Genomic DNA, 11,091 nt, shown 5'->3' with positions numbered 1-11,091 from the left:
ACAGCCTGTCATCAGTTGGTAACTGGAGGGAAACCCTGTTATGCTACCTTGGCATCAAGACTGCCAGAACCGAGGCCCTCGCTAAGCTTTCGCACGGTAATAGGGTTTGGAAATGAGGGGCTCGTTAGGAAATACAGAAAGAAATGCGGGCAGTCTACAACGCCAAAAAAGTCATAGGGGAATGGTTAGAATTTTTTTTTACCATTAGTGACGTTACATTTTTTTATTATTATTATTAATTACATGAGAAAGAAAGAAAAACACGCGCCCAGAGCGGGGACCGAACCCACGCCTTTCGATTAGATCTCGAATGCCTTACCAATTCGGCTATCTGGGCGACTGTGTCCTCCTTCACTTTCTGGGGAATTTATATTTACTAAACTGTATCTGACGCTTGAGGGTGGTAGCCAGCGCCACTCACACTACACGGGGAGAAGGGGATCCTTCTTTTTCAACCCCCGGGGCGTGACGCGAACGTCTACAGCCGATCATAAGTTGGTAACTGGCGGGAAACCGTCTTATGCTACCTTCGCAACAAGGCTGCCAGAACCGAGGCCCTCGCTAAGCTTTCGCACGATAATAGGGTTTGGAAATGAGGGGCTCGTTAGGAAATACAGAAAGAAATGCCGGCAGTCTACAACGCCAAAGAAGTCATAGGGGAATGGTTAGAATTTTTTTTACCGTTAGTGACGTTCTGGTAGCCTTGATGCCAAGGTAGCATAAGAGGGTTTCTGGTTCTGGTCAAGGTTCTGGCAGCTTTGATGTCAAGGTAGCATAAGAGGGTTTCCCGCCAGTTACCTCCTTATTTCATTTCATTTCATTTATTATACCCTTAAAGGCCCGAAGGCATTACATCAGGGGAGGGTCGTGAAACATTGTTTACAGAAATACAAATGAACCAAGATATTCTTAAAAACACAAAAACACGCAAAAACACAAAAGTTCTAAAGCACCAGAGTTCGAAACATTGGCTAAGTTAGGAACATCGCAAAATAAGTGACAGGCTTATCGCAAACTTATGACAGGCTGTAGACGTTCGCGGCACGCCCCGGGGGTTGAAAAAGAAGGTCCCCTTCTCCCCGTGTAGTCTGAGTGGCGCTGGCTACCACCCTCAAGCATCAGATACAGTTGTAGTAATATAAGTTCCCAAGAAAGTGAAGGAGGACACAGTCGCCCAGATAGCCAAATTGGTAAGGCATTCGAGACCTAATCGAAAGGCGTGGGTTCGGGCCCCAATCTGGGCGCGTGTTTTTCTTTCTTTCTCACGTATTAATATTAATAATAAAAAAAATGTAACGTCACTAACGGTAAAAAAAAATTCTAACCATTCCCCGATGACTTCTTTGGCGTTGTAGACTGCCGGCATTTCTTTCTGTATTTCCTAACGAGCCCCCTCATTTCCAAACCCTATTATCGTGCGAAAGCTTAGTGAGGGCCTCGGTTCTGGCAGCCTTGATGCCAAGGTAGCCTAAGAGGGTTTCCCGCCAGTTACCATCTTATGACGGGCTGTAGACGTTCGCGTCACGCCCCGGGGGTTGAAAAAGAAGGTCCCCTTCTCCCCGTGCAGTCTGAGTGGCGCTGGCTACCACCCTCAAGCGTCAGATACAGTTGTAATATATATAAATTCCCCAGAAAGTGAAGGAGGACACAGTTGCCCAGATAGCCGAATTGGTAAGGCATTCGAGATTTAATCGAAAGGCGTGGGTTCGGTCCCCACTCTGGGCGCGTGTTTTCCTTTCTTTCTCACGTAATTAATAATAATAATAAAAAAAATGTAACGTCACTAATGGTAAAAAAAAATTCTAACCATTCCCCTATGACTTCTTTGGCATTGTAGACTGCCGGCATTTCTTTCTGTATTTCCTAACGAGCTCCTCATTTCCAAACCCTATTATCGTGCGAAAGCTTAGCGAGGGCCTCGGTTCTGGCAGTCTTGATGCCAAGGTAGCATAAGAGGGTTTCCCGCCAGTTACAAACCTATGACAGGCTGTAGACGTTCGCGTCACGCCCCGCGAGTTGAAAAAGAAGATCCCCTTCTCCCCGTGTAGTCTTAGTGGCACTGGCTACCACCCTCAAGCGTGAGATACAGTTGTAGTAAATATAAATTACCCAGAAAGTGAAGGAGGACACAGTCGCCCAGATAACCGAATTGGTAAGGCATGCGAGATTTAATCGAAAGGCGTGGGTTCGGTCCTCACTCTGGGCGCGTTTTTCTTTCTTTCTCACGTAATTATAATAATAATAAAAAAATGTAACATCACTAACGGTAAAAAAACATTCTAACCATTCCTCTATGTCTTCTTTCACGTTGTAGACTGCCGGCATTTCTTTCTGTATTTCCTAACGAGCCCCTCATTTGCAAACCCTATTATCGTGCGAAAGCTTACCGAGGGCCTCGGTCCTGGCAGCCTTGATGCCAAGGTAGCATAAGAGGGTTTCCCGCCAGTTACCAACTTATGTCAGGCTGTAGACGTTCGCGTCACGCCCCGGGGGTTGAAAAAGAAGGTCCCCTTCTCCCCGTGTAGTCTGAGTGGCGCTGGCTACCACCCTCAAGCGTCAGATACAGTTGTATATATAAATTCCCCAGAAAGTGAAGGAGGACACAGTCACACAGATTGCCGAATTGGTAAGGCATTCGAGATCTAATCGAAAGGCGTGGGTTCGGTCCCCACTCTGGGCGCGTGTTTTTCTTTCTTTCTGACGTAATTAATAATAATAATAAAAAAATGTCACGTCTTTCACGGTAAAAAAATTCTAACCATTCCCCAATGACTTCTTTGGCGTTGTAGACTGTCGGCATTTCCTTCTGTATTTCCTAACGAGCCCCTTATTTCCAAACTCTATTATCGTGCGAAAGCTTAGCGAGGGCCTCGGTTCTGGCAGCCTTGATGCCAAGGTAGCATAAGAGGGTTTCCGGCCAGTTACCAAATTATGACAGGCTGCAGACGTTCGCGTCACGCCGCGGGGGTTGAAAAAGAAGGTCCCCTTCTCCCCGGGTAGTCTGAGTGGCGCTGGCTACCACCCTCAAGCGTCAGATACAGTTGTAGTAAATATAAATTCCCCAGAAAGTGAAGGAGGAAACAGTCGCCCAGATAGCCGAATTCGTAAGGCATTCGAGGTCTAATTGAAAGGCGTGGGTTCGGTCCCCACTCTGGGCGTGTGTTTTTCTTTCTTTCTCACGTAATTAATAATAATATTATTAAAAATGTAACGTCACTAACAGTAAAAAAATTTCTAACCATCCCCAAATGACTTCTTGGGCGTTGTAGACTGCCAGCATTTCTTTCTGGATTTCCTAACGAGCCCCTCATTTCCAAACCCTGTTATCGTGCGAAAGCTTAGTGAGGGCCTCGGTTCTGGCAGCCTTGATGCCAAGGTAGCAAAAAAGGGTTTCCCGCCAGTTACCAGCTTATGACAGGCTGTAGACGTTCGCGTCACGCCCTGTGGGATGAAAAAGAAGCTCCCCTTCTCCCCGTGTAGTCTGAGTGGCGCTGGCTACCACCCTCAAGCATCAGATACAGTTATAATAAGTTCCCCAGAAACTGAAGGAGGACAAAGTCGCCCAGATAGCCGAATTGGTAAGGCATTCGAGATTTAATCGAAAGGCGTGGGTTCGGTCCCCACTCTGGGCGCGTGTTTTTCTTTCTTTCTCACGTAATTATAATAATAATTAAAAAAATGTAACGTCACTAATGGTAAAAAAAATTCTAATCATTCCCCTATGACTTCTTTGGCATTTTAGACTGCCGGCATTTCTTTCTGTATTTCCTAACAAGCCCCTCATTTCCAAACCCTATTATCGTGCGAAAGCTTAGCGAGGGCCTCGGTTCTGGCAGTCTTGATGCCAAGGTAGCATTAGAGGGTTTCCCGCCAGTTGCAAACTTATGACAGGCTGTAGACGTTCGCGTAACGCCCCGGGAGTTGAAGAAGAAGATCCCCTTCTCCCCGTGTAGTCTTAGTGGCGCTGGCTACCACCCTCAAGCGTGAGATACAGTTGTAGTAAATATATATTACCCAGAAAGTGAATGAGGACACAGTCGCCCAGATAGCCGAATTGGTAAGCCATTCGAGATTTAATCGAAAGGCGTGGGTTCAGTCCCCACTCTGGGCGCGTGTTTTTCTTTCTTTCTCACGTAATTATTAATAATAATAAAAAAATGTAACGTCAATAACGGTAAAAAAAATCTAACCATTCTCCTATGACTTCTTTGGCGTTGTAGACTGCCGGCATTTCTTTCTGAATTTCCTAACGAGCCCCTTATTTCCAAACCCTATTATCGTCCGAAAGCTTAGTGAGGGCCTCGGTTCTGGCAGCCTTGATGCCAAGGTAGCATAAGAGGGTTTCCTGCCAGTTACCAACTTATGACAGGCTGTAGACGTTCGCGTCACGCCCTGTGGGATGAAAAAGAAGCTCCCGTTCTCCCCGTGTAGTCTGAGTGGCGCTGGCTACCACCCTCAAGCATCAGATACAGTTATAATAAGTTCCCCAGAAACTGAAGGAGGACAAAGTCGCCCAGATAGCCGAATTGGTAAGGCATTCGAGATTTAATCGAAAGGCGTGGGTTCGGTCCCCACTCTGGGCGCGTGTTTTTCTTTCTTTCTCACGTAATTATAATAATAATTAAAAAAATGTAACGTCACTAATGGTAAAAAAAATTCTAATCATTCCCCTATGACTTCTTTGGCATTGTAGACTGCCGGCATTTCTTTCTGTATTTCCTAAAAAGCCCCTCATTTCCAAACCCTATTATCGTGCGAAAGCTTAGCGAGGGCCTCGGTTCTGGCAGTCTTGATGCCAAGGTAGCATTAGAGGGTTTCCCGCCAGTTGCAAACTTATGACAGGCTGTAGACGTTCGCGTAACGCCCCGGGAGTTGAAGAAGAAGATCCCCTTCTCCCCGTGTAGTCTTAGTGGCGCTGGCTACCACCCTCAAGCGTGAGATACAGTTGTAGTAAATATATATTACCCAGAAAGTGAAGGAGGACACAGTCGCCCAGATAGCCGAATTGGTAAGGCATTCGAGATTTAATCGAAAGATGTGGGTTCGGTCGCCACTCTGGGCGCGTATTTTCTTTCTTTCTCACGTAATTAATAATAATATTAATAAAAAAAATGTAACGTCACTAATGTTAAAAGAAAAATTCTAATCATTCCCCTATGACTTCTTTGGCGTTGTAGACTGCCGGCATTTCTTTCTGTATTTCCTAACGAGCCCCTCATTTCCAAACCCTATTATCGTGCGAAAGCTTAGCAAGGGCCTCGGTTCTGGCAGCCTTGATGACAAGGTAGCATAAGAGGGTTTCCCGCCAGTTACCAACTTATGACAGGCTGTAGACGTTCGCGTCACGCCCCGGGGGTTGAAAAAGAAGATCCCCTTCTCCCCGTGTAGTCTGAGTGGCGCTGGCTACCACCCTCAAGCATCAGATACAGTTTTAGTAATATAAGTTCCCAAGAAAGTGAAGGAGGACACAGTCGCCCAGATAGCCGAATTGGTAAGGCATTCGAGATTTAATCGAAACGCGTGGGTTCGGTCCCCACTCCGGGAGCGTGTTTTTCTTTCTTTCTCACGTAATTATTAATAATAATAAAAAATGTAACGTCAAAAACGGTAAAAGAAAAATCTAACCATTCTCCTATGACTTCTTTTTCGTTGTAGACTGCCGGCATTTCTTTCTGAATTTCCTAATGAGCGTCTTATTTCCAAACCCTATTATCCTGCGAAACTTAGCGAGGGCCTCGGTTCTGGCAGCGTTGATGCCAAGGTAGCATAAGAGGGTTTCCGGCCAGTTACCAACTTATGACAGGCTGTAGACGTTCGCGTCATGCCGCGGGGGTTGAAAAAGAATGTTCCCTTCTCCCCGTGTAGTCTGAGTGGCGCTGGCTACCACCCTCAAGCGTCAGATACAGTTGTAGTATATATAAATTCCCCAGAAAGTAAAGGAGGACACAGTCGCCCAGATAGCCGAATTGGTAAGGCATTCGAGATCTAATCGAAAGGCGTGAGTTCGGTCCCCACTCTGGGCGCGTGTTTTTCTTTCTGTCTCACGTAATAATTAACAATAATAAAAAAATGTAACGTCACTATCAGTAAAACAAAATTCTAACCATTCCCCTATGACTTCTTTCACGTTGTAGACTGCCGGCATTTCTTTCTGTATTTCCTTACGAGCCCCTCATTTCCAAACCCTATTATCGTGCGAAAGCTTACCGAGGGCCTCGGTCCTGGCAGCCTTGATGCCAAGGTAGCATAAGGGGGTTTCCCGCCAGTTACCAACTTATGTCAGGCTGTAGACGTTCGCGTCGCGCCCCGTGGGTTGAAAAAGAAGTACCCCTTCTCCCCGTGTAGTCTGAGTGGCGCTGGCTACCACCCTCAAGCGTCAGATACAGTTTTAGTAAATATAAATTCCCCAGACAGTGAAGGAGGACACAGTCGCCCAGATTGCCGAATAGGTAAGGCATTCGAGATCTAATCGAAAGGCGTGGGTTCGGTCCCCACTCTGGGCGCGTGTTTTTCTTTCTTTCTCACGTAATTAATAATAATAATAAAAAAATGTCACGTCTTTCACAGTAAAAAAAATCCTAACCATTCCCCAATGACTTCTTTGGCGTTGAAGACTGCCGGCATTTCTTTCTGTATTTCCTGACGAGCCCCTCATTTCCAAACCCTATTATCGTGCGAAAGCTTACCGAGGGCCTCGGTTCTGGCAGCCTTGATGCCAGGGTGGCATAAGAGGGTTTCCCGCCATTTACCAACTTATGACAGGCTTTAGACGTTCGTGTCACGCCCCGGGGGTTGAAAAAGAAGGTCCCTTTCTCCCCGTGTAGTCTGAGTGGCGCTGGCTGCCACCCTCAAGCGTCAGGTACAGTTGTATATATAAATTCCCCAGAAAGTGAAGGAGGACACAGTCGCCCAGATAGCCGAATCGGTAAGGCATTCGAGATTTAATCGAAAGGCGTGGGTTCGGTCCCCACTTTGGGCGCGTGTTTTTCTTTCTTTCTCACGTAATTAATAATAATAATAATAAAAAAAATGTAACGTCACTAATGGTAAAAAAAATTCCAATCATTCCCCTATGACTTCTTTGGCATTGTAGACTGCCGGCATTTCTTTCTGTATTTCCTAACGAGCCCCTTATTTCCAAACTCTATTATCGTGCGAAAGCTTAGCGAGGGCCTCGGTTCTGGCAGCCTTGATGCCAAGGTAGCATAAGAGGGTTTCCGGCCAGTTACCAACTTATGACAGGCTGTAGACGTTCGCGTCACGCCGCGGGGGTTGAAAAAGAAGGTCCCCTTCTCCCCGGGTAGTCTGAGTAGCGCTGGCTACCACCCTCAAGCGTCAGATACAGTTGTAGTAAATATAAATTCCCCAGAAAGTGAAGCAGGACACAGTCGCCCAGATAGCCGAATTCGTAAGGCATTCGACGTCTAATTGAAAGGCGTGGGTTCGGTCCTCACTCTGGGCGTGTGTTTTTCTTTCTTTCTCACGTAATTAATAATAATAATATTAAAAATGTAGCGTCACTAACAGTAAAAAAAATTCTAACCATTCCCAAATGACTTCTTTGGCGTTGTAGACTGCCGGCATTTCTTTCTGTATTTCCTAACGAGCCCCTCATTTCCAAACCCTGTTATCGTGCGAAAGCTTAGTGAGGGCCTCGGTTCTGGCAGCCTTGATGCCAAGGTAGCAAAAGAGGGTTTCCCGCCAGTTACCAGCTCATGACAGTCTGTAGACGTTCGCGTCACGCCCTGTGGGATGAAAAAGAAGCTCCCCTTCTCCCCGTGTAGTCTGAGTGGCGCTGGCTACCACCCTCAAGCATCAGATACAGTTGTAGTAATATAAGTTCCCCAGAAAGTGAAGGAGGACAAAGTCGCCCAGATAGCCGAATTGGTAAGGCATTCGAGGTTTAATCGAAAGGCGTGGGTTCGGTCCCCACTCTGGGCGCGTGTTTTTCTTTCTTTCTCACGTAATTAATAATAATAATAAAAAAAATGCAACGTCACTAATGGTAAAAAAAATTCTAATCATTCCCCTATGACTTCTTTGGTATTGTAGACTGCCGGCATTTCTTTCTGTATTTCCTAACGAGCCCCTCATTTCCAAACCCTATTATCGTGCGAAAGCTTAGCGAAGGCCTCGGTTCTGGCAGTCTTGATGCCAAGGTAGCATTAGAGGGTTTCCCGCCAGTTACAAACTTATGACAGGCTGTAGACGTTCGCGTAACGCCCCGGGAGTTGAAAAAGAAGATCCCCTTCTCCCCGTGTAGTCTTAGTGGCGCTGGCTACCACCCTCAAGCGTGAGATACAGTTGTATAAATAAATTCCCCAGAAAGTGAAGGAGGACACAGTCGCCCAGATAGCCGAATTGGTAAGGCATTCGAGATTTAATCGAAAGGTGTGGGTTCGGTCGCCACTCTGGGCACGTATTTTTCTTTCTTTCTCACGTAATTAATAATAATATTAATAAAAAAATGTAACTTCACTAATGTTAAAAGAAAAATTCTAATCATTCCCCTATGACTCCTTTGGCGTTGTAGACTGCCGGCATTTCTTTCTGTATTTCCTAACGAGCCCCTCATTTCCACACCCTATTACCGTGCGAAAGCTCAGCGAGGGCCTCGGTTCTGGCAGCCTTGATGACAAGGTAGCATAAGAGGGTTTCCCGCCAGTTACCAACTTATGACAGGCTGTAGACGTTCGCGTCACGCCCCGGGGGTTGAAAAAGAAGATCCCCTTCTCCCCGTGCAGTCTGAGTGGCGCTGGCTACCACCCTCAAGCATCAGATACAGTTGTAGTAATATAAGTTCCCAAGAAAGTGAAGGAGGACACAGTCGCCCAGATAGCCGAATTGGTAAGGCATTCGAGATTTAATCGAAACGCGTGGGTTCGGTCCCCACTCTGGGAGCGTGTTTTTCTTTCTTTCTCACGTAATTATTATTAATAATAAAAAAATGTAACGTCAATAACGGTAAAAAAAAATCTAACCATTCTCCTATGACTTCTTTGGCGTTGTAGACTGCCGGCATTTCTTTCTGAATTTCCTAATGAGTGTCTTATTTCCAAACCCTATTACCCTGCGAAAGCTTAGCGAGGGCCTCGGTTCTGGCAGCGTTGATGCCAAGGTAGCATAAGAGGGTTTCCGGCCAGTTACCAACTTATGACAGGCTGTAGACGTTCGCGTCATGTCGCGGGGGTTGAAAAAGAATGTTCCCTTCTCCCCGTGTAGTCTGAGTGGCGCTGGCTACCGCCCTCAAGCGTCAGATACAGTTGTAGTAAATATAAATTCCCCAGAAAGTGAAGGAGGACACAGTCGCCCAGATAGCCGAATTGGTAAGGCATTCGAGATCTAATCGAAAGGTGTTAGTTCGGTCCCCACTCTGGGCGCGTGTTTTTCTTTCTTTCTCACGTAATAATTAATAATAATAAAAAAATGTAACGTCACTAACAGTAAAAAAAATTCTAACCATTCCCCTATGACTTCTTTCACGTTGTAGACTGCCGGCATTTCTTTCTGTATTTCCTTACGAGCCCCTCATTTCCAAACCCTATTATCGTGCGAAAGCTTACCGAGGGCCTCGGTCCTGGCAGCCTTGATGCCAAGGTAGCATAAGAGGGTTTCCCGCCAGTTACCAACTTATGTCAGGCTGTAGACGTTCGCGTCATGCCCCGTGGGTTGAAAAAGAAGTACCCCTTCTCCCCGTGTAGTCTGAGTGGCGCTGGCTACCACCCTCAAGCGTCAGATACAGTTTTAGTAAATATAAATTCCCCAGACAGTGAAGGAGGACACAGTCGCCCAGATAGCCGAATTCGTAAGGCATTCGAGGTCTAATTGAAAGGCGTGGGTTCGGTCCCCACTCTGGGCGTGTGTTTTTCTTTCTTTCTCACGTAATTAATAATAATAATGTTAAAAATGTAACGTCACTAACAGTAAAAAAAATTCTAACCATCCCCAAATGACTTCTTTGGCGTTGTAGACTGCCGGCATTTCTTTCTGGATTTCCTAACGAGCCCCTCATTTCCAAACCCTGTTATCGTGCGAAAGCTTAGTGAGGGCCTCGGTTCTGGCAGCCTTGATGCCAAGGTAGCAAAAAAGGGTTTCCCGCCAGTTACCAGCTAATGATAGGCTGTAGACGTTCGCGTCACGCCCTGTGGGATGAAAAAGAAGCTCCCCTTCTCCCCGTGTAGTCTGAGTGGCGCTGGCTACCACCCTCAAGCATCAGATACAGTTTTAATAATATAAGTTCCCCAGAAACTGAAGGAGGACAAAGTCGCCCAGATAGCCGAATTGGTAAGGCATTCGAGATCTAATCGAAAGGCGTGGGTTCGGTCCTCACTCTGGGCGCGTGTTTTTCTTTCTTTCTCACGTAATTAATAATAATAATAAAAAAATGTCACGTCTTTCATGGTAAAAAAAATTCTAACCATTCCCCAATGACTTCTTTGGCGTTGTAGACTGCCGGCATTTCTTTCTGTATTTCCTGACGAGCCCCTCATTTCCAAACCCTATTATCGTGCGAAAGCTTACTGAGGGCCTCGGTTCTGGCAGCCTTGATGCCAGGGTAGCATAAGAGGGTTTCCCGCCATTTACCAACTTATGACAGGCTGTAGATGTTCGTGTCACGCCCCGGGGGTTGAAAAAGAAGGTCACCTTCTCCCCGTGTAGTTTGAGTGGTGCTCGCTACCACCCTCAAGCGTCAGATACAGTTGTAGTAAATATAAATTCCCCAGAAAGTGAAGGACACAGTCACCCAGATAGCCGAATTGCTAAGGCATTCGAGATCTAATCGAAAGGCGTGGGTTAGGTCCCCACTCTGGGCGCGTGTTTTTCTTTCTTTCTCACGTAATTAATAGTAATAATAATAAATGTAATGTCACTAACGGTTAAAAAAAATTCTAACCATTCCCCTATGACTTCTTTGGCGCTGTAGACTGCCGGCATTTTTTTCTGTATATATATATATATATATATATATATATATATATATATATATATATACATATAGAGAGAGAGATATGTATATATTAAGTGAAAGAAAAAAGCTTCCCGCGTCCGGAATCGAACCGGAGTTCGTCGCGGTATGCCGCCGGCGTCGGT

The 11,091-nt window shown here is 45.9% G+C and overlaps 5 non-coding genes across 5 annotated transcripts; all 5 read left to right on the top strand.

Moving 5' to 3' along the window:
• The first annotated feature begins 1,653 nt into the window (after positions 1-1,653).
• Trnak-uuu (transfer RNA lysine (anticodon UUU)) lies at positions 1,654-1,725 on the top strand. Its single transcript has one exon. It is a non-coding gene; the product is annotated as a tRNA-Lys (tRNA).
• Positions 1,726-3,560: 1,835 nt separating this feature from the next.
• Positions 3,561-3,632, top strand: Trnak-uuu (transfer RNA lysine (anticodon UUU)). Its single transcript has one exon. It is a non-coding gene; the product is annotated as a tRNA-Lys (tRNA).
• Positions 3,633-4,511: 879 nt separating this feature from the next.
• On the top strand, positions 4,512-4,583 carry Trnak-uuu (transfer RNA lysine (anticodon UUU)). The gene has a single exon. It is a non-coding gene; the product is annotated as a tRNA-Lys (tRNA).
• Positions 4,584-6,907: 2,324 nt separating this feature from the next.
• Trnak-uuu (transfer RNA lysine (anticodon UUU)) lies at positions 6,908-6,979 on the top strand. The gene has a single exon. It is a non-coding gene; the product is annotated as a tRNA-Lys (tRNA).
• Positions 6,980-7,869: 890 nt separating this feature from the next.
• Trnak-uuu (transfer RNA lysine (anticodon UUU)) lies at positions 7,870-7,941 on the top strand. The gene has a single exon. It is a non-coding gene; the product is annotated as a tRNA-Lys (tRNA).
• Positions 7,942-11,091: the final 3,150 nt, after the last annotated feature.

The sequence above is a fragment of the Haemaphysalis longicornis genome, unplaced genomic scaffold, assembly GCF_048455015.1.
Source record: "Haemaphysalis longicornis isolate Haplotype H1 unplaced genomic scaffold, Haemaphysalis longicornis Haplotype H1 scaffold_4, whole genome shotgun sequence".
NCBI classification, from domain to species: Eukaryota; Metazoa; Arthropoda; class Arachnida; order Ixodida; family Ixodidae; genus Haemaphysalis; species Haemaphysalis longicornis.
The sequence above is the reverse complement of the archived record's forward strand: the minus strand, read 5'-3'. Positions and strand labels throughout refer to the sequence as shown.